The sequence below is a fragment of the Danio aesculapii genome, chromosome 4 (genome assembly GCF_903798145.1).
Source record: "Danio aesculapii chromosome 4, fDanAes4.1, whole genome shotgun sequence".
Classification (NCBI taxonomy): Eukaryota; Metazoa; Chordata; class Actinopteri; order Cypriniformes; family Danionidae; genus Danio; species Danio aesculapii.
The window spans coordinates 25,369,702-25,390,680 of record NC_079438.1 but is presented as its reverse complement, the minus strand read 5'-3'; the positions used below and the strand labels follow the sequence as shown (position 1 = coordinate 25,390,680).

The following is a 20,979-nucleotide window of genomic DNA, read 5'->3' as shown; positions in this document are numbered from 1 at the left end:
GAGTCTAAAAACGGCAGCATCGCTGACCTTGGATTTCTGTCAAAATATGGTTTCAGTGCCCTTGCATTCTTCATTACCTTACCCCAATCCCTGTACAGCCCAATAAACATCCCAATCTCATCCCTTTTCTCTGCCGTTCAGCGTTGTGACTCCGCCCCCTTTACCAGATTACCCACAATTCTCTTCTCCCAGATTCACATAAGTAGTGTATACTTTTCTTTTAAGTAAAAATGAAACAATGTATAAGTAATTATTTTTGGACAAATCAATACCCTGTTCTGCTGACACAGCATGCACTCATTGATGCCAGAGGGCTGATTGCTGGCAGTTTAAAGTTTGATGCCACCTTGTCGTTGCATGTCCAGATTGGTACACAGAAGAGTTCATAGCTGTTACAGCTATTCTTTCGCAGAGGCAATATCGTAGCCTATGAGGTCTATCCGAGGCGTGATCATTGCTGGTTGAAAACTTTACCCAATACCTCGCTGAGATGACTTGAAATACAGTCAGCTCTGGCAATTTTTGTCAGCCTTTTAGTAGGCTTAATGTTCTGTTGAAAAGGATAGCTGTGCTTCTGTTTCTTTAACATGTTGCAACTTTCGTTGAGCTCCTAAACATGCAGCAGGCTGGATTAACCTGTACCATAACATTCTTCAGAATGCAAGCAGAGTGCGTGTAAGAAACCTTCCATGGAAGCACCAGGCTCTCTAAAATGCTAAAGCAATTGAATGACGAGAATGGGATTTGAACCCACACAGGCGGAGCACAGTGGATTTGCCGTCCATCCCTGCCGGAGGCTGGATTAACTTTTACCATAACATCCTTCAAAACGCTAGGAGGGTGCGAGTAAAACACCTTCCACGGAAGCACCGGGCTCTCTCAAACACCAGAGCAAATGAGCGACGAGGATGGGATTCAAACCCACACATGCAGTGCAAAATGGATTAGAAGTGCATCACCTTACTACTCGCTACGGCCACCTCATCAGCAGAATCAATTAGCAGTCCATCGCCTTAACCACTCAGCCACCTTGTCACATATGTTCTCGCTTTCCTGATGGAGGCTGGACTGTGGCACATATGTGTATATGTATGTTTTGCAACTATTTTGCAAAAATATTCGGTAAGATGACATTCAATTTTGCCATAACATGCTTCGAAGCACGAAGATGGTGCGAGTAAGATAACTTCCCCGGAAGCACCGGGCTCCCTTAAATGAACGACGAGGATGGGATTCGAACCCATGCATGCAGAGCACAATGGATTAGCAGTCCATCGCCTTAACCACTCGGCCACCTCGTCATGCATGTAGCCACTTTCCTGATGGGGCTGGACTTTGGCATATATGTATGTATTTGCAGCTACTTTCGATACAGATGACATTAAATTTTGCAGCAACATCCTACAAGATGCTAAGAGGGCAGGAGTAATACACCTTCCACTGAATTACCGGGATCTCTCAAATGCCAGAACATTTGAGCGATGAGGATGGGATTCGAACCCACGGGTGCAGAGCACATCAAGATGGCGCCGCGGATGGCCGCTTCGGCGGGGGGCTCTCCAGTGTTTGCACTGTTTTGTTAGTCTGTCCTGTTTTATGTTTGTCAAACACGATCAGTTACCCAGGGACGAGCTGCTGAACATTCGGCAGTGCACACCAACTAATCAAGAACTGGATTTTGATTTTTGTGCGTTTTGCGGAACATTGTATCGGCGGAGCAGCCGCATTGTGGAAACGCTACAAGACGCGCAAGCGTGGGAAGCGAGCCGGCGCGCTCGTCAGGCTAAGACAGCGCGGCTTCAGAACGGCGCTGCCCAGCATTCACCTGGCGAATCTCCGCTCTCTTCCTAACAAAATGGACGAACTATTTCTGCTCACATGCAAAAACAAGAACTTTAACAACTCTGCTGTCCTGTGTTTCACGGAAACCTGGCTAAACGAAGCCATTCCGGACAGCGCATTAAACCTACCGGACTTTCAGCTGTACAGAGCAGATCGCGATACTGAGTCAACGGGCAAAACGCACGGTGGTGGGACATGCTTTTACATCAACAGAAGGTGGTGTACGGATGTAACTGTGTTAAAGAAGATGTGCTGTCCTGATGTGGAAGTGCTTTTCATTAACTGTAAGCCGTTTTATTCACCAAGAGAGTTTTCCTCGTTCATTCTCGTCTGTGTTTACATTCCACCGCAAGCACACGTGAGTACTGCACTGCAACAGCTGGCTGATCTGATCACAGAGACAGAACAACAACACCCGGACTCTGCTTTTTATCATACTTGGGGACTTTAATCAGGCAAAACTCACACATGAGCTGCCTAATTCAAACAGCACATTACATGCCCCACCAGAGGCAATAACATTTTGGACCATTGCTACACCACAATAAAGGATGCATATCGCTCCGTCACCAGAGCAGCTCTAGGACTCTCCGATCACAGCCTGGTTCATCTTATACCAACTTACAGGCAAAAACTTAAAACTACTAAGCCAGTATTAAGGACTGTCAAGAGATGGACCAACGACACAGAGCAGGTCTTACAAGCCTGTTTGAATGCACTGACTGGGATGTTTTTGAAGCTGCAGCCACAGATCTGGACGAGCTCACAGAGACTGTAACATCATACATCAGTTTCTGTGAGGAGTTATGCATCCCTACCAGGACCTACTTGTCATTTAACAATGATAAACCATGGTTCACACCAAAAAACTCAGACAGCTCGTCAGGCCAAAGAGGATGCTTACAGGAGTGGTGACAGGATCCTGTACAATCGGGCCAGGAACACATTGACAAAGGAGATTGGTGTGGCTAAGAAAAGCTATGCCAAAAAGCTGCAAAACCAGTTTTCAGCTAACGACCCTGCATCAGTGTGGAGAGGCTTAAAAGATTTCACTAATTACAAGACACCGTCCCCCAGTATCAACAGCAATAAACATATTGCAAACGAGCTGAATATGTTCTACTGTAGGTTTGACACCTATGACCAGACACCTCACACCCACCCGGACCATCTCCCTACACAGCCATCAACACCACATCAACACAGCCCGGACCATCGCCCTACACGGCCATCAATACCACATCAACACAGCCCGGACCATCTCCCTACACAGCCATCACACACATCAACACAGCCCGGACCATCGCCCTACACAGCCATCCACACCTCCAGCCATCTTCCTCTCCCCCCCTGCTCTTCAGATCAGTGAGGAAAATGTGCGTCAGATCTTCAGTAAACAGAAGAGAAGGAAAGCACCAGGGCCAGATGGTGTCTCACCCCTGTGAGAACCTGCGCTGACCAGCTGGCTCCCATTTTCTCCATATCTTCAAGATCACTGGAACAGCGCAAAGTTCCATCCTGCTTTAAGCGCTCCACCATCATCCCAATCCCAAAGAAGCCAAAGATCACAGGACTCAATGACTACAGACCTGTGGCCTTAACATCTGTGGCCATGAAGTCATTCGAAAGACTGGTGCTAGCATATCTGAAGGACATCACTGGACCCTGCTGGACCCCCTGCAGTTCGCCTATAGAGCAAACCGGTCTGTGGATGATGCAGTCAACATGGGACTGCATTATACCCTACAACATCTGGACAAACCAGGGAACTACGCAAGGATTCTGTTTGTGGACTTCAGTTCTGCCTTTAACACCATCGTCCCATCACTGCTTGAGTACAAACTGGCCCAGCTCTCTGTTCCTAGCTCTGTCTGTCAATGGATCACCAGCTTTCTGACAGATAGACAGCAGCTAGTCAGATGGGCAAAATCACATCCGACAGCCGCACCATCAGCACTGGTGCCCCCCAGGGATGGTTCTTTCTCCACTGCTCTTCTCCTTGTACACCAACGACTGCACTGCAAAAGACCCCTCCATCAAACTCATTAAGTTTGCAGACGACACTACTGTTATCGGCCTCATCCAGAACGGTGACGAGTCTGCATATAGGCAGGAGGTGGAGCGGCTGGCGTTATGGTGCAGATACAACAACCTGGAGCTGAACACGCTCAAAACAGTGGAGATGATAGTGGACTTCAGGAGAAACCCCCCTGCACTCCCCCACTCACCATCATGAACAGCACTGTGGCTGCAGTAGAGTCATTCAGGTTCCTGGGCACCACCATCTCTCAGGATCTGAAGTGGGACACTCATATAGACTCTATTGTGAAGAAAGCCCAGCAGAGACTGTACTTCCTTCGTCAGCTGAGGAAGTTCAACCTGCCACAGGAGCTGCTCGTACAGTTCTACTCAGCTGTCATCCAATCCATCCTCTGCACTTCAATCACCGTCTGGTTCGGCTCAGCTGCCAAAACTGACCTCCGTAGACTACAGCGAATAGTCTGGACTGCTGAACGAATCACTGGCACTACCCTTCCTACACTTCAAGAACTGTACTCTTCCAGAGTGAGTAAAAGGGCTCGCAAAATCACTCTGGACGCCTCACACCCAGCACACTACCTGTTCGAACTGTTACCGTCTGGTCGGCGCTTCAGAGCACCGAGCACAAAAACAGCCAGACACAGGAAAAGTTTCTTTCCTCAGGCTGTCTACCTTATGAACAGTTAAATATTCCCCTACTGTGCAATAAATATGTGCAATACTTTCTCATACGCACTTGTACACAGCACCTTATATCAATATACAATGCAATACTTTCTACATTCGCACTTGTACACAGCACCTTGTAACCTGTATATTTATAACAATCTGTACATACAACTCAACATCCAGGTTTCTTCACTAACCGCATCTGTTTAATGTTCATCATTTTTTATTATTATTTTATTTTTTCATATTTATTTTGTGTTGTCACTTGTCACTTTGTTCACCAGAAGCTTCTGTAGCCAAAGCAATTTCCTTGTGTGTGTGTGAAGCACATTTGCCAATAAAACCGATTCTGATTCTGATTCGATTCTGATTAGCAGTCCATCGCCTTAACCACTCGGCCACCTCGTCACATACTTTGCCACTTTACTGATGGAGGCTGGACTGTGGCACATATGTGTACGTGTATGTTTTTGCAACTATTTTCGTTAAGATGACACTCAATTTTGCCATAACATGCTTTGAAGCACGAAGAGGGTGCAAGTAAGTTACCTTCCACGTAAACACCGGGCTCTCTTAAACGAATGACCAGGCTGGAATTCAATTCACACATGCAAAGCAAAACAGATTAGCAGTGCATCGCCTTGACCACTCAGCCACCTCGCCACGCTTATAGGTGCTCTCCTAATGGAGACTGGTCTATGGCATATACGTATGTATTTGCAGCTATTTTCGCTAAGTATTACACACAATTTTGCCATAAACATCCTTTAAGACGCTGAGAGGTGCAAGTAAGAAACCTTAGACAGAAGCAGTTGCCTCTCTCAAAACAGTGAAACTATGAGGATGGGATTTAAACCAGAACTTGCAGAGTACAACATACTAACCTAAGCACTCGGCCACCTCGTCACGTGTAAGCACAGCGTTGTGCTAGAGAAAGGATTAACTTTGGGACTTGAATGGATGTTCTTACAGAAAAGATGAAGATAAAGGTTGTCATAAGGAGCTTATCAGTAGCTCTGATCAGTGCCCCAGAGTTAGGGCTGATTTATACCTCGGCGTCAAGCTCACGCGTATGCTACGGCGCAGCCTACACGTAGTTGCATAGCACCTCGCTGTGGCCGTCGGCGACATTGACGCGCACCTCTCAAAAAATGTAACGCGTACGCGTAGCTCTGAGATTGGTCGACTTGGTAGCGCTGACGAGTGTGGGCGGAGGTGAGAGCCTCACGAGCGTGAAGTGTGGAGTCCCATGAAAAAAAAAAAAAGTGTGGAGTCCCATGAAGGAGCTCCGCATGGAGACTGTTGTTTTGTGTTTACCTTTTAATTAGAGTTGTTGCACGTCCACTGGTTCCTGCCTCAAAATGAGCGAATTTGAGCCACATGCACATTAAGGAAGCGTTCAGAAAAAAACAAAACACCAGCGAAGAAACTCAACACAGAGAAACATAAACACCTACTGCCAGCTAGCGTTTCGGAAGTGTATTGCAGAGCAACAGAAACAGTGCGCAGAAGTATAAGTGCACGGCTACGCGCAAGGCTTGCGCCGTGGATCACGCTGATCACTTGACACAGAAGTATAAACCAGGCTTTATTGTTCAACATTAACTGCAACATGTTTCTTCTGGTTTTGTTGGAGAGAAACTAGACAGAATGCCTGAGTCTAAAAACGGCAGCATCGCTGACCTTGGATTTCTGTCAAAATATGGTTTCAGTGCCCTTGCATTCTTCATTACCTTACCCCAATCCCTGTACAGCCCAATAAATACATTCCAATCTCATCCCTTTTCTCTGCCGTTCAGCGTTGTGACTCCACCCCCTTTACCAGATTACCCACAATTCTCTTCTCCCAGATTCACATAAGTAGTGTATACTTTTCTTTTAAGTAAAAATGAAACAATGTATAAGTAATTATTTTTGGACAAATCAATACCCTGTTCTGCTGACACAGCATGCACTCATTGATGCCAGAGGGCTGATTGCTGGCAGTTTAAAGTTTGATGCCACCTTGTCGTTGCATGTCCAGATTGGTACACAGAAGAGTTCATAGCTGTTACAGTATTCTTTCGCAGAGGCAATATCGTAGCCTATGAGGTCTATCCGAGGCGTGATCATTGCTGGTTGAAAACTTTACCCAATACCTTGCTGAGATGACTTGAAATACAGTCAGCTCTGGCAATTTTTGTCAGCCTTTTAGTAGGCTTAATGTTCTGTTGAAAAGGATAGCTGTGATTCTGTTTCATTAACATGTTGATACTTTCGTTGAGCTCCTAAACATGCAGCAGGCTGGATTAACCTGTACCATAACATTCTTCAGAATGCAAGCAGAGTGCGTGTAAGAAACCTTCCATGGAAGCACCAGGCTCTCTGAAATGCAAAAGCAATTGAACGACGAGAATGGGATTTGAACCCACACAGGCGGAGCACAGTGGATTTGCCGTCCATCCCTGCCGGAGGCTGGATTAACTTTTACCATAACATCCTTCAAAACGCTAGGAGGGTGCGAGTAAAACACCTTCCACTGAAGCACTGGGCTCTCTCAAACACCAGAGCAAATGAGCGACGAGGATGGGATTCAAACCCACACATGCAGTGCAAAATGGATTAGAAGTGCATCACCTTAACTACTCGGCCACCTCATCAGCAGAATCAATTAGCAGTCCATCGCCTTAACCACTCGGCCACCTTGTCACATATGTTCTCGCTTTCCTGATGGAGGCTGGACTGTGGCACATATGTGTATATGTATGTTTTTGCAACTATTTTGCAAAAATATTCGGTAAGATGACATTTAATTTTGCCATAACATGCTTCGAAGCACGAAGATGGTGCGAGTAAGATAACTTCCCCGGAAGCACCGGGCTCCCTTAAATGAACGACGAGGATGGGATTCGAACCCATGCATGCAGAGCACAATGGATTAGCAGTCCATCGCCTTAACCACTCGGCCACCTCGTCATGCATAAAGCCACTTTCCTGATGGGGGCTGGACTTTGGCATATATGTATGTATTTGCAGCTGCTTTCGATACAGATGACATTAAATTTTGCAGCAACATCCTTCAAAACGCTAAGAGGGCATTTGAGCATTTGAGCGACGAGGATGGGATTCGAACCCACGCGTGCAGAGCACAATGGATTAGCAGTCCATCGCCTTAACCACTCGGCCACCTCGTCACATACTTTGCCACTTTACTGATGGAGGCTGGACTGTGGCACATATGTGTACGTGTATGTTTTTGCAACTATTTTCGTTAAGATGACACTCAATTTTGCCATAACATGCTTCGAAGCACGAAGAGGGTGCAAGTAAGTTACCTTCCACGTAAACACCGGGCTCTCTTAAACGAATGACCAGGCTGGAATTCAATTCACACATGCAAAGCAAAACAGATTAGCAGTGCATCGCCTTGACCACTCAGCCACCTCGCCACGCTTATAGGTGCTCTCCTAATGGAGACTGGTCTATGGCATATACGTATGTATTTGCAGCTATTTTCGCTAAGTATTACACACAATTTTGCCATAAACATCCTTTAAGACGCTGAGAGGTGCAAGTAAGAAACCTTAGACAGAAGCAGTTGCCTCTCTCAAAACAGTGAAACTATGAGGATGGGATTTAAACCAGAACTTGCAGAGTACAACATACTAACCTAAGCACTCGGCCACCTCGTCACGTGTAAGCACAGCGTTGTGCTAGAGAAAGGATTAACTTTTGGGACTCGAATGGATGTTCTTACAGAAAAGATGAAGATAAAGGTTGTCATAAGGAGCTTTATCAGTAGCTCTGATCAGTGCCCCAGAGTTAGGGCTGATTTATACCTCGGCGTCAAGCTCACGCGTATGCTACGGCGCAGCCTACACGTAGTTGCATAGCACCTCGCTGTGGCCGTCGGCGACATTGACGCGCACCTCTCAAAAAATGTAACGCGTACGCGTAGCTCTGAGATTGGTCGACTTGGTAGCGCTGACGAGTGTGGGCGGAGGTGAGAGCCTCACGAGCGTGAAGTGTGGAGTCCCATGAAAAAAAAAAAAGTGTGGAGTCCCATGAAGGAGCTCCGCATGGAGACTGTTGTTTTGTGTTTACCTTTTAATTAGAGTTGTTGCACGTCCACTGGTTCCTGCCTCAAAATGAGCGAATTTGAGCCACATGCACATTAAGGAAGCGTTCAGAAAAAAACAAAACACCAGCGAAGAAACTCAACACAGAGAAACATAAACACCTACTGCCAGCTAGCGTTTCGGAAGTGTATTGCAGAGCAACAGAAACAGTGCGCAGAAGTATAAGTGCACGGCTACGCGCAAGGCTTGCGCCGTGGATCACGCTGATCACTTGACACAGTAGTATAAACCAGGCTTTATTGTTCAACATTAACTGCAACATGTTTCTTCTGGTTTTGTTGGAGAGAAACTAGACAGAATGCCTGAGTCTAAAAACGGCAGCATCGCTGACCTTGGATTTCTGTCAAAATATGGTTTCAGTGCCCTTGCATTCTTCATTACCTTACCCCAATCCCTGTACAGCCCAATAAATACATTACAATCTCATCCCTTTTCTCTGCCGTTCAGCGTTGTGACTCCGCCCCCTTTACCAGATTACCCACAATTCTCTTCTCCCAGATTCACATAAGTAGTGTATACTTTTCTTTTAAGTAAAAATGAAACAATGTATAAGTAATTATTTTTGGACAAATCAATACCCTGTTCTGCTGACACAGCATGCACTCATTGATGCCAGAGGGCTGATTGCTGGCAGTTTAAAGTTTGATGCCACCTTGTCGTTGCATGTCCAGATTGGTACACAGAAGAGTTCATAGCTGTTACAGTATTCTTTCGCAGAGGCAATATCGTAGCCTATGAGGTCTATCCGAGGCGTGATCATTGCTGGTTGAAAACTTTACCCAATACCTCGCTGAGATGACTTGAAATACAGTCAGCTCTGGCAATTTTTGTCAGCCTTTTAGTAGGCTTAATGTTCTGTTGAAAAGGATAGCTGTGATTCTGTTTCATTAACATGTTGATACTTTCGTTGAGCTCCTAAACATGCAGCAGGCTGGATTAACCTGTACCATAACATTCTTCAGAATGCAAGCAGAGTGCGTGTAAGAAACCTTCCATGGAAGCACCAGGCTCTCTGAAATGCAAAAGCAATTGAACGACGAGAATGGGATTTGAACCCACACAGGCGGAGCACAGTGGATTTGCCGTCCATCCCTGCCGGAGGCTGGATTAACTTTTACCATAACATCCTTCAAAACGCTAGGAGGGTGCGAGTAAAACACCTTCCACAGAAGCACCGGGCTCTCTCAAACACCAGAGCAAATGAGCGACGAGGATGGGATTCAAACCCACACATGCAGTGCAAAATGGATTAGAAGTGCATCACCTTAACTACTCGGCCACCTCATCAGCAGAATCAATTAGCAGTCCATCGCCTTAACCACTCGGCCACCTTGTCACATATGTTCTCGCTTTCCTGATGGAGGCTGGACTGTGGCACATATGTGTATATGTATGTTTTTGCAACTATTTTGCAAAAATATTCGGTAAGATGACATTTAATTTTGCCATAACATGCTTCGAAGCACGAAGATGGTGCGAGTAAGATAACTTCCCCGGAAGCACCGGGCTCCCTTAAATGAACGACGAGGATGGGATTCGAACCCATGCATGCAGAGCACAATGGATTAGCAGTCCATCGCCTTAACCACTCGGCCACCTCGTCATGCATGAAGCCACTTTCCTGATGGGGGCTGGACTTTGGCATATATGTATGTATTTGCAGCTGCTTTCGATACAGATGACATTAAATTTTGCAGCAACATCCTTCAAAACGCTAAGAGGGCACGAGTAATACACCTTCCACTGAATTACCGGGATCTCTCAAATGCCAGAGCATTTGAGCGACGAGGATGGGATTCGAACCCACGCGTGCAGAGCACAATGGATTAGCAGTCCATCGCCTTAACCACTCGGCCACCTCGTCACATACTTTGCCACTTTACTGATGGAGGCTGGACTGTGGCACATATGTGTACGTGTATGTTTTTGCAACTATTTCGTTAAGATGACACTCAATTTTGCCATAACATGCTTCGAAGCACGAAGAGGGTGCAAGTAAGTTACCTTCCACGTAAACACCGGGCTCTCTTAAACGAATGACCAGGCTGGAATTCAATTCACACATGCAAAGCAAAACAGATTAGCAGTGCATCGCCTTGACCACTCAGCCACCTCGCCACGCTTATAGGTGCTCTCCTAACGGAGACTGGTCTATGGCATATACGTATGTATTTGCAGCTATTTTCGCTAAGTATTACACACAATTTTGCCATAAACATCCTTTAAGACGCTGAGAGGTGCAAGTAAGAAACCTTAGACAGAAGCAGTTGCCTCTCTCAAAACAGTGAAACTATGAGGATGGGATTTAAACCAGAACTTGCAGAGTACAACATACTAACCTAAGCACTCGGCCACCTCGTCACGTGTAAGCACAGCGTTGTGCTAGAGAAAGGATTCACTTTTGGGACTCGAATGGATGTTCTTACAGAAAAGATGAAGATAAAGGTTGTCATAAGGAGCTTTATCAGTAGCTCTGATCAGTGCCCCAGAGTTAGGGCTGATTTATACCTCGGCGTCAAGCTCACGCGTATGCTACGGCGCAGCCTACACGTAGTTGCATAGCACCTCGCTGTGGCCGTCGGCGACATTGACGCGCACCTCTCAAAAAATGTAACGCGTACGCGTAGCTCTGAGATTGGTCGACTTGGTAGCGCTGACGAGTGTGGGCGGAGGTGAGAGCCTCACGAGCGTGAAGTGTGGAGTCCCATGAAAAAAAAAAAGTGTGGAGTCCCATGAAGGAGCTCCGCATGGAGACTGTTGTTTTGTGTTTACCTTTTAATTAAAGTTGTTGCACGTCCACTGGTTCCTGCCTCAAAATGAGCGAATTTGAGCCACATGCACATTAAGGAAGCGTTCAGAAAAAAACAAAACACCAGCGAAGAAACTCAACACAGAGAAACATAAACACCTACTGCCAGCTAGCTTTTCGGAAGTGTATTGCAGAGCAACAGAAACAGTGCGCAGAAGTATAAGTGCACGGCTACGCGCAAGGCTTGCGCCGTGGATCACGCTGATCACTTGACACAGAAGTTTAAACCAGGCTTTATTGTTCAACATTAACTGCAACATGTTTCTTCTGGTTTTGTTGGAGAGAAACTAGACAGAATGCCTGAGTCTAAAAACGGCAGCATAGCTGACCCTGGATTTCTGTCAAAATATGGTTTCAGTGCCCTTGCATTCTTCATTACCTTACCCCAGTCCCTGTACAGCCCAATAAATACATCCCAATCTCAACCCTTTTCTCTGCCGTTCAGCGTTGTGACTCCGCTCCCTTTACCAGATTACCCACAATTCTCTTCTCCCAGATTCACGTAAGTAGTGTATACTTTTCTTTAAGTAAAAATGAAACAATGTATAAGTAATTATTTTTGGACAAATCAATAACCTGTTCTGCGGGCACAGCATGCACTCATTGGTGCCAGAAGGCTGATTGCTGGCAGTTTAAAGTTTGATGCCACCTTGTCGTTGCATGTCCAGATTGGTACACAGAAGAGTTCGTAGCTGTTATAGCTATACTTTCGCAGAGGCAATATCGTAGCCTATGAGGTCTATCCGAGGCGTGATCATTGCTGGTTGAAAACTTTACCCAGTACCTTGCTGAGATGACTTGAAATACAGTCAGCTCTGGCAATTTTTGTCAGCCTCTTAGTAGGCTTAATGTTCTGTTGAAAAGGATAGCTGTGCTTCTGTTTCTTTAACATGTTGCAACTTTCGTGTAGCTCCTAAACATGCAGCAGGCTGGATTAACCTGTACCATAACATTCTTCAGAATGCAAGCAGAGTGCGTGTAAGAAACCTTCCATGGAAGCACCAGGCTCTCTAAAACACTAAAGCAATTGAACGACGAGAATGGGATTTGAACTTACACAGGCGGAGCACAATGGATTAGCGGTCCATCCCTGCCGGAGGCTGGATTAACTTTTACCATAACATCCTTCAAATCGCTAAGAGGGTGCGAGTAAAACACCTTCCACGGAAGCACCGGGCTCTCTCAAAAACCAGAGCATTTGAGCGACGAGGATGGGATTCGAACCCACGCGTGCAGAGCACAATGGATTAGCAGTCCATCACCTTAACCACTCGGCCACCTCGTCACATATGTTTCCACTTTACTGATGGAAGCTGGACTGTGGCACATATGTGTACGTGTATGTTTTTGCAACTATTTTCGGTAAGATCACACTCAATTTTGCCATAACATGCTTCAAAGCACGAAGATTACCTTCCACGTAAACACCGGGCTCTCTTAAACGAACGACCAGGCTGGAATTCGACTCACACATGCAAAGCACAACGGATTAGCAGTCCATCGCCTTAACCACTCAGCCACCTCGCTGCGCACATAGGTGCTCTCCTAATGGAGGCTGGACTATGGCATATACGTATGTTTTTGCAGCTATTTTCGCTAAATATTACATACAATTTTGCCAAAAACATCCTTTAAGACGCTGAGAGGTGCAAGTAGGAAACCTTAGACAGAAGCAGTTGCCTCTCTCAAAACAGTGAAACCATGAGGATGGGATTTAAACCAGAACTTGCAGAGTACAACATACTAACCTAAGCACTCGGCCACCTCGTCACGTGTAAGCACAGCATTGTGCTAGAGAAAGGATTAACTTTTGGGACTCGAATGGATGTTCTTACAGAAAAGAAGATAAAGGTTGTCATAAGGAGCTTTATCAGTAGCTCTGATTAGTGCCCCAGAGTTAAGGCTGATTTATACCTTGGCGTCAAGCTCACGCGTATGCCACGGCGCAGCCTACACGTGGTTGCATAGCACCTCGCTGTGGCCGTCAGCGACATTGACGTGCACCTCTCAAAAAATGTAATGCGTACGCGTAGCTCTGAGATTGGTCGACTTGGTAGCGCTGACGAGTGTGGGCGGAGGTGAGAGCCACACGAGCGTGAAGCAGCGGGTGTTTACAAGTGTGGAGTCCCATGGAGGAGCTCCGGATGGAGACTGTTGCTTTGTGTTTACCTTTTAATTAAAATTGTTGCACGTCCACTGGTTCCTGCCTCAAAATGAGTGAATTTGAGCCACTTGCACATTAAGGAAGCGTTCAGAAAAAAACAAAACACCAGCGAAGAAACTCAACACAGAGAAACATAAACACCTACTGCCAGCTAGCGTTTCGGAAGTGTATTGCAGAGCAACAGAAACAGTGCGCAGAAGTATAAGTGCACGGCTACGCGCAAGGCTTGCGCTGTGGATCACGCTGATCACTTGACACAGAAGTATAAACCAGGCTTCATGGTTCAACATTAACTGCAACATGTTTCTTCTGGTTTTGTTGGAGAGAAACTAGACAGAATGCCTGAGTCTAAAAACGGCAGCATAGCTGACCTTGGATTTCTGTCAAAATATGGTTTCAGTGCCCTTGCATTCTTCATTACCTTACCCCAGTCCCTGTACAGCCCAATAAATACATCCCAATCTCAACCCTTTTCTCTGCCGTTCAGCGTTGTGACTCCGCCCCCTTTAGCAGATTACCCACAATTCTCTTCTCCCAGATTCACGTAAGTAGTGTATACTTTTCTTTAAGTAAAAATGAAACAATGTATAAGTAATTATTTTTGGACAAATCAATAACCTGTTCTGCTGACACCGCATATGCACTCATTGGTGCCAGAGGGCTGATTGCTGGCAGTTTAAAGTTTGATGCCACCTTGTCATTGCATGTCCAGATTGGTACACAGAACAGTTCGTAGCTGTTATAGTTATTCGTTTGCAGAGGCAATATCATAACCGATGAGGTCTATCTGAGGCTTGATCATTGCTGGTTGAAAACTTTACCCAATACCTTGCTGAGATGACTTGAAATACAGTCAGCTCTGGCAGTTTTTGTCAGCCTCTTAGTAGGCTTAATGTTCTGTTGAAAAGGAAAGCTGTGTTTCTGTCTCTTTAACATGTTGCAACTTTTGTTGAGCTCCTAAACATGCAGCAGGCTGAATTAACCAGGGTTAAGAGGGTGCGAGTAAAACACCTTCCACGGAAGCTTCGGGCTCTCTCAAACACCAGAAAAAATGAGCGACGAGGATGGGATTCAAACCCACACATGCAGTGCACAACGGACTAGAAGTGCATCACCTTAACTACTCGGCCACCTCATCATGTGTGCATCTACTTCTTTGATGGAGGCTGGACTGCGGCACATATTTGTATATGTATGTTTCTGCAATTATGTTCGGTAAGATGACTTTCCATTTTGCCATAACATGCTTCGAAGCTTGAAGATGGTGTGAGTAAGATAACTTCCCCAGAAGCACCGGGCTCTCTTAAATGAACGATGAGGATGGGATTTGAACCCATGCATCCAGAGAACAATAGATTAGCAGTCCATCACCTCAACCACCTTGTCATGCATTTAGGTACTTTCCAGATGGGGGCTGGACTATGGTATGTATTTGCAGCTATTTTCGGTACAGACGACATTACATTTTGCAGGAACATCCTTCAAAACGCTAAGAGGGTGCGAGTAAAACACCTTCCACAGAACCACCAGGCTCTCTCAAATACCAGAGTATGTGAGCAACGGGGATGGGATTGGAACGCACACGTGCAGAGGACACCCGATTAGCAGTCCATCGCCTTAACCACTCGGCCACCTTGTCACATATGTTCTCACTTTTCTGATGGAGGCTGGACTGTGGCACATATGTGTATATAGAGACAAGATGGCAGCGCGTTCAGTTCGCGAGGCTCAGTGTCTCTCCAGTTTCTGCAATTTTGCAGTATTATTCCTGCTCATTTCGGGTCTGTTCGTGCAGAACAGCAGTGCCTTTGGGTCGTACACCCGACAGGATTTTGGATATTGGTATGTGCATTCCGGACAGTTTTATTAACAATCTTCGACTCATCCCTGAGATCGCCAGAACACCCGGGCCTGAGAGCCCTACCCGGCCGGGCGGAAGTGCTCGAAGGCGGCGCAGAGAACGTAAACAAAGACGGGGGAAGCGCGGCGGGCTAAGAGCTAAGCTAAAGCTAACACCACACCGGCTCTCTTTACCCAGCATCTTTCTCGCCAATGTACGGTCACTGGTGAACAAAATGGATGAGATTCGACTGCGCATCAACCACAGCAAAAGATTATGGAACTGTAATGTCATGATTTTCACAGAAACATGGCTAAACAGCGGGATACCAGACAACGCTGTATTGCTAACGGAGCATCAAACATTCCGAGCAGACAGAACGGCGGATGACTCCGGTAAGACTAGAGGCGGAGGATTATGCATTTATATCAACAAAGCTTGGTGCACAAACTCTGTCATCGTTGGGAGACATTGCTCTGTTAACCTGGAATTTCTAATGGTTAAATGTAGACCGTTTTATCTGCCACGGGAGTTCACCTCCACCATAATAACTGCTGCTTATATACCTCCCGACGCTGATGCCAAGCTCGCTATGAATGAACTTCATGCAGCCATCAGCAAACAACAGACTGCTCACCCGGAGGCTGCTTTTATTGTTGCGGGGGATATTAATCACTCAAACTTAAACACAGTGCTCCCCAAATTCCATCAAAATATTTTCTGCCACACAATAGGGAAACAAAACTTTAGACCAAGTTTACACAAACATGTGTAACACCTTCCACAGAGGCACCGGGCTCTCTCAAACACAAGAGCAAATGAGTGACGAGGATGGGATTCAAACCCACACATGCAGTGCACAACGGATTAGAAGTGCATCACCTCAACTACTCGGCCACCTCATCACAAATGCGCCTACTTCTTTGATGGAGGCTGGACTGCGTCACATATTTGTATATGGATGTTTCTGCAATTATGTTCGGTAAGATGACTTTCAATTTTGCCATAACATGTTTCGAAACACGAAGATGGTGTGAGTAAGATAAGTTCCCGGAAGCACCGGGCTCTCTTAAATGAACAACAAGGATGGAATTCGAACCCACGCATCCAGAGAACAATGGAGTAGCAGTCCATCGCCTTAACCACTCGGCCACCTCGTCATGCATTTGGCCACTTTCCAGATGGGGGATGGACTATGGCACATAAGTATGTATTTGCAGCTATTTTCTGTACAGACGACATTACATTTTGCAGGAACATCCTTCAAATCTATTGCGCTCAGAGCTGCTTTCATGCCTGTGCAGTTCGAACATATCTTTGTCGCTAGAGCTCAAAGTTCACCATAGAGGTGAAAAGGAAGTTCCCTGACCGGGAATCGAACCCGGGCCGCGGCGGTGAGAGCGCCGAATCCTAACCACTAGACCACCAGGGAAGGCTGGCAGAATTTTGCCCTCAAGCCTAACTGTAGGCCTCCACGCAAGTATGCCGCAGCTGCTCTGTCAAAAATAAATCTAATGCTTGTAACCTCCTCCTGGCGAGGAGAAAGTCTCAGACCCTGGATCACAGTTCTTCTAGGGAGGGACTGTCACATGCTCTGTGAGAGCATACTATCGACACCACAACTTGCCATAATAACAAAGCACAGCATGTGTTGAATGAACTCCGTGTTGACAGAGCCGTGTCCTTATTACAAGCAACAAGCTAACGATGACAAGCTAAGCTGAGAGGGCTAGTGGCGCAATGGATAACGCGTCTGACTACGGATCAGAAGATTCTAGGTTCGACTCCTGGCTGCCTTGCTTTGGTGTTTTTGCTTTGCTGTCAGTCAGTGCACTGCGGTCGCCTTTCCCCCCGCTGGAGCTGTTCAGTTCCACTCTGGAGTGAATCGAGTTTCTGGGGCCGCCAGCACAGAGCCCGTGGGGTGCTCCCCTGGTTTCAAAGGCTGTCCCAACTGCTGATTTTTCTTAACGTCTACTACAGCTACACCAACCGTAAACCCAGCCAACTTTTTGCAAAAGTCCCTACCACTTTGAAGTCACCCAGCCAACTTGCAGCGTAATCTCTTCCTCTTGTAAGTCTCTGAGCTGCAGCAATATCTAAGTGCTCTGATAAAACATGCATAAAATAAACTATGGCTTTTAACCTCCTCTTGGAGAGGAGAGAGTCTCCGACCCTGGATCTCAGGTCTTCTATGGAGGGACTGTCATGAATCCTGTAAGAGCATCCCATCCACACAACCTCTTGCCATAAAAACAAAGCAGACTGTGTGGTGACGGAACTCCAGGTTGACAGAGCCTTGTCCTTGTTTCAAACAATGTTCTAACAAGGTGCTGAACAGAGTGCCAGTGGCACAAAGGATAACGCTTATGACTATGGATGAGAAGATTCTAGCTTACGGAAACCATGAGACTATATGAGATCAGAAAGAACTGAAGTTTGTGCAGACTGGCCCTCACAAGTGATATCTCCCATATGGTCTAGCGGTCAGGATTCCTGGTTTTCACCCAACGGCCTGGCTTGGACTCCCGGTATAGGAAGGCTTGAGCGTTTTTGCTTCTGCCCTTTTTGGCCAGCAGTCGGACTGTAGCAACCTTAAGAGGGTCGGCTTGTGGAAAGCTCTCATAAGCCTTCGATAGCTCAGTTGGTAGAGCGGAGGACTGTAGGTGGGTTGTTGGCAATCCTTAGGTCGCTGGTTCGACTCCGGCTCGAAGGAGATCTTTTGCGCTCAGAGCTGCTTTCATACCTGTGCAGTTCGAAAATATCTTTGTCGCTAGAGCTCAAAGTTCACCATAGAGGTGAAAAGGAAGTTCCCTGACCGGGAATCGAACCCGGGCCGCGGCGGTGAGAGCGCCGAATCCTAACCACTAGACCACCAGGGAAGGCTGGCAGAATTTTGCCCTCAAGCCTAACTGTGGGCCTCCACGCAAGTATGCCGCAGCTGCTCTGTCAAAAATAAATCTAATGCTTGTAACCTCCTCCTGGCGAGGAGAATGTCTCAGACCCTGGATCACAGTTCTTCTAGGGAGGGACTGTCACATGCTCTGTGAGAGCATACTATAGACACCACAACTTACCATAATAACAAAGCACAGCATGTGTTGAATGAACTCCGTGTTGACAGAGCCGTGTCCTTATAACAAGCAACAAGCAACAAGCTAACGATGACAAGCTAAGCTGAGAGGGCCAGTGGCGCAATGGATAACGCGTCTGACTACGGATCAGAAGATTCTAGGTTCGACTCCTGGCTGGCTCGCTTTGGTGTTTTTGCTTTGCTGTCAGTCAGTGCACTGCGGTCGCCTTTCCCCCCGCTGGAGCTGTTCAGTTCCACTCTGGAGTGAATCGAGTTTCTGGGGCCGCCAGCACAGAGCCCGTGGGGTGCTCCCCTGGTTTCAAAGGCTGTCCCAACTGCTGATTTTTCTTAACGTCTACTACAGCTACACCAACCGTAAACCCAGCCAACTTTTTGCAAAAGTCCCTACCACTTTGAAGTCACCCAGCCAACTTGCAGCGTAATCTCTTCCTCTTGTAAGTCTCTGAGCTGCAGCAATATCTAAGTGCTCTGATAAAACATGCATAAAATAAACTATGGCTTTTAACCTCCTCTTGGAGAGGAGAGAATCTCCGACCCTGGATCTCAGGTCTTCTATGGAGGGACTGTCATGAATCCTGTAAGAGCATCCCATCCACACAACCTCTTGCCATAAAAACAAAGCAGACTGTGTGGTGACGGAACTCCAGGTTGACAGAGCCTTGTCCTTGTTTCAAACAATGTTCTAACAAGGTGCTGAACAGAGTGCCAGTGGCACAAAGGATAACGCTTATGACTATGGATGAGAAGATTCTAGCTTACGGAAACCATGAGACTATATGAGATCAGAAAGAACTGAAGTTTGTGCAGACTGGCCCTCACAAGTGATATCTCCCATATGGTCTAGCGGTCAGGATTCCTGGTTTTCACCCAGCGGCCCGGCTTGGACTCCCGGTATAGGAAGGCTTGAGCGTTTTTGCTTCTGCCCTTTTTGGCCAGCAGTCGGGCTGTAGCAACCTTAAGAGGGTCGGCTTGTGGAAAGCTCTCATAAGCCTTCGATAGCTCAGTTGGTAGAGCGGAGGACTGTAGGTGGGTTGTTGGCAATCCTTAGGTCGCTGGTTCGACTCCGGCTCGAAGGAGATCTTTTGTGCTCAGAGCTGCTTTCATACCTGTGCAGTTCGAAAATATCTTTGTCGCTAGAGCTCAAAGTTCACCATAGAGGTGAAAAGGAAGTTCCCTGACTGGGAATCGAACCCGGGCCGCGGCGGTGAGAGCGCCGAATCCTAACCACTAGACCACCAGGGAAGGCTGGCAGAATTTTGCCCTCAAGCCTAACTGTGGGCCTCCACGCAAGTATGCCGCAGCTGCTCTGTCAAAAATAAATCTAATGCTTGTAACCTCCTCCTGGCGAGGAGAATGTCTCAGACCCTGGATCACAGTTCTTCTAGGGAGGGACTGTCACATGCTCTGTGAGAGCCTACTATCGACACCACAACTTGCCATAATAACAAAGCACAGCATGTGTTGAATGAACTCCGTGTTGACAGAGCCGTGTCCTTATTACAAGCAACGTTGACAAACTAAGCAGACAGCAACCTTAAGAGGGTGGGCTTGTGGAAAGCTCTCGTAAGCCTTCGGTAGACCACCAGGGAAGGCTGGCAGAATTTTGCCCTCAAGCCTAACTGTGGGCCTCCACGCAAGTATGCTGCAGCTGCTCTGTCAAAAATAAATCTAATGCTTGTAACCTCCTCCTGGCGAGGAGAAAGTCTCAGACCCTGGATCACAGTTCTTCTAGGGAGGGACTGTCACATGCTCTGTGAGAGCATACTATAGACACCACAACTTACCATAATAACAAAGCACAGCATGTGTTGAATGAACTCCGTGTTGACAGAGCCGTGTCCTTATAACAAGCAACAAGCTAACGATGACAAGCTAAGCTGAGAGGGCCAGTGGCGAATGGATAACGCGTCTGACTACGGATCAGAAGGTTCTAGGTTCGACTCCTGGCTGGCTCGCTTTGGTGTTTTTGCTTTGCTGTCAGTCAGTGCACTGCGGTCGCCTTTCCCCCCGCTGGAGCTGTTCAGTTCCACTCTGGAGTGAATCGAGTTTCTGGGGCCGCCAGCACAGAGCCCGTGGGGTGCTCCCCTGGTTTCAAAGGCTGTCCCAACTGCTGATTTTTCTTAACGTCTACTACAGCTACACCAACCGTAAACCCAGCCAACTTTTTGCAAAAGTCCCTACCACTTTGAAGTCACCCAGCCAACTTGCAGCGTAATCTCTTCCTCTTGTAAGTCTCTGAGCTGCAGCAATATCTAAGTGCTCTGATAAAACATGCATAAAATAAACTATGGCTTTTAACCTCCTCTTGGAGAGGAGAGAGTCTCCGACCCTGGATCTCAGGTCTTCTATGGAGGGACTGTCATGAATCCTGTAAGAGCATCCCATCCACACAACCTCTTGCCATAA

The 20,979-nt window shown here is 46.8% G+C and overlaps 17 non-coding genes across 17 annotated transcripts; 8 read left to right on the top strand and 9 right to left on the bottom strand.

Annotated features, from left to right (window-relative positions):
- The first annotated feature begins 400 nt into the window (after positions 1-400).
- On the top strand, positions 401-541 carry LOC130224133 (U4 spliceosomal RNA). The gene has a single exon (XR_008837208.1). It is a non-coding gene; the product is annotated as a U4 spliceosomal RNA (small nuclear RNA).
- A 678-nt stretch (positions 542-1,219) lies between these two features.
- Positions 1,220-1,301, bottom strand: trnas-gcu (transfer RNA serine (anticodon GCU)). The gene has a single exon. It is a non-coding gene; the product is annotated as a tRNA-Ser (tRNA).
- Positions 1,302-6,608: 5,307 nt separating this feature from the next.
- Positions 6,609-6,749, top strand: LOC130224160 (U4 spliceosomal RNA). The gene has a single exon (XR_008837233.1). It is a non-coding gene; the product is annotated as a U4 spliceosomal RNA (small nuclear RNA).
- A 675-nt stretch (positions 6,750-7,424) lies between these two features.
- Positions 7,425-7,506, bottom strand: trnas-gcu (transfer RNA serine (anticodon GCU)). Its single transcript has one exon. It is a non-coding gene; the product is annotated as a tRNA-Ser (tRNA).
- A 136-nt stretch (positions 7,507-7,642) lies between these two features.
- On the bottom strand, positions 7,643-7,724 carry trnas-gcu (transfer RNA serine (anticodon GCU)). Its single transcript has one exon. It is a non-coding gene; the product is annotated as a tRNA-Ser (tRNA).
- A 1,650-nt stretch (positions 7,725-9,374) lies between these two features.
- On the top strand, positions 9,375-9,515 carry LOC130224131 (U4 spliceosomal RNA). The gene has a single exon (XR_008837207.1). It is a non-coding gene; the product is annotated as a U4 spliceosomal RNA (small nuclear RNA).
- Positions 9,516-10,190: 675 nt separating this feature from the next.
- On the bottom strand, positions 10,191-10,272 carry trnas-gcu (transfer RNA serine (anticodon GCU)). Its single transcript has one exon. It is a non-coding gene; the product is annotated as a tRNA-Ser (tRNA).
- Positions 10,273-10,451: 179 nt separating this feature from the next.
- Positions 10,452-10,533, bottom strand: trnas-gcu (transfer RNA serine (anticodon GCU)). Its single transcript has one exon. It is a non-coding gene; the product is annotated as a tRNA-Ser (tRNA).
- A 1,648-nt stretch (positions 10,534-12,181) lies between these two features.
- Positions 12,182-12,322, top strand: LOC130224241 (U4 spliceosomal RNA). Its single transcript, XR_008837308.1, has one exon. It is a non-coding gene; the product is annotated as a U4 spliceosomal RNA (small nuclear RNA).
- A 359-nt stretch (positions 12,323-12,681) lies between these two features.
- trnas-gcu (transfer RNA serine (anticodon GCU)) lies at positions 12,682-12,763 on the bottom strand. The gene has a single exon. It is a non-coding gene; the product is annotated as a tRNA-Ser (tRNA).
- A 1,626-nt stretch (positions 12,764-14,389) lies between these two features.
- LOC130224275 (U4 spliceosomal RNA) lies at positions 14,390-14,530 on the top strand. The gene has a single exon (XR_008837340.1). It is a non-coding gene; the product is annotated as a U4 spliceosomal RNA (small nuclear RNA).
- A 2,312-nt stretch (positions 14,531-16,842) lies between these two features.
- On the bottom strand, positions 16,843-16,914 carry trnae-cuc (transfer RNA glutamic acid (anticodon CUC)). Its single transcript has one exon. It is a non-coding gene; the product is annotated as a tRNA-Glu (tRNA).
- A 1,194-nt stretch (positions 16,915-18,108) lies between these two features.
- Positions 18,109-18,195, top strand: trnay-gua (transfer RNA tyrosine (anticodon GUA)). The gene is given in 2 exon segments: positions 18,109-18,145; positions 18,160-18,195. It is a non-coding gene; the product is annotated as a tRNA-Tyr (tRNA).
- A 94-nt stretch (positions 18,196-18,289) lies between these two features.
- Positions 18,290-18,361, bottom strand: trnae-cuc (transfer RNA glutamic acid (anticodon CUC)). The gene has a single exon. It is a non-coding gene; the product is annotated as a tRNA-Glu (tRNA).
- A 301-nt stretch (positions 18,362-18,662) lies between these two features.
- On the top strand, positions 18,663-18,735 carry trnar-acg (transfer RNA arginine (anticodon ACG)). Its single transcript has one exon. It is a non-coding gene; the product is annotated as a tRNA-Arg (tRNA).
- Positions 18,736-19,562: 827 nt separating this feature from the next.
- trnay-gua (transfer RNA tyrosine (anticodon GUA)) lies at positions 19,563-19,649 on the top strand. The gene is given in 2 exon segments: positions 19,563-19,599; positions 19,614-19,649. It is a non-coding gene; the product is annotated as a tRNA-Tyr (tRNA).
- A 94-nt stretch (positions 19,650-19,743) lies between these two features.
- trnae-cuc (transfer RNA glutamic acid (anticodon CUC)) lies at positions 19,744-19,815 on the bottom strand. Its single transcript has one exon. It is a non-coding gene; the product is annotated as a tRNA-Glu (tRNA).
- Positions 19,816-20,979: the final 1,164 nt, after the last annotated feature.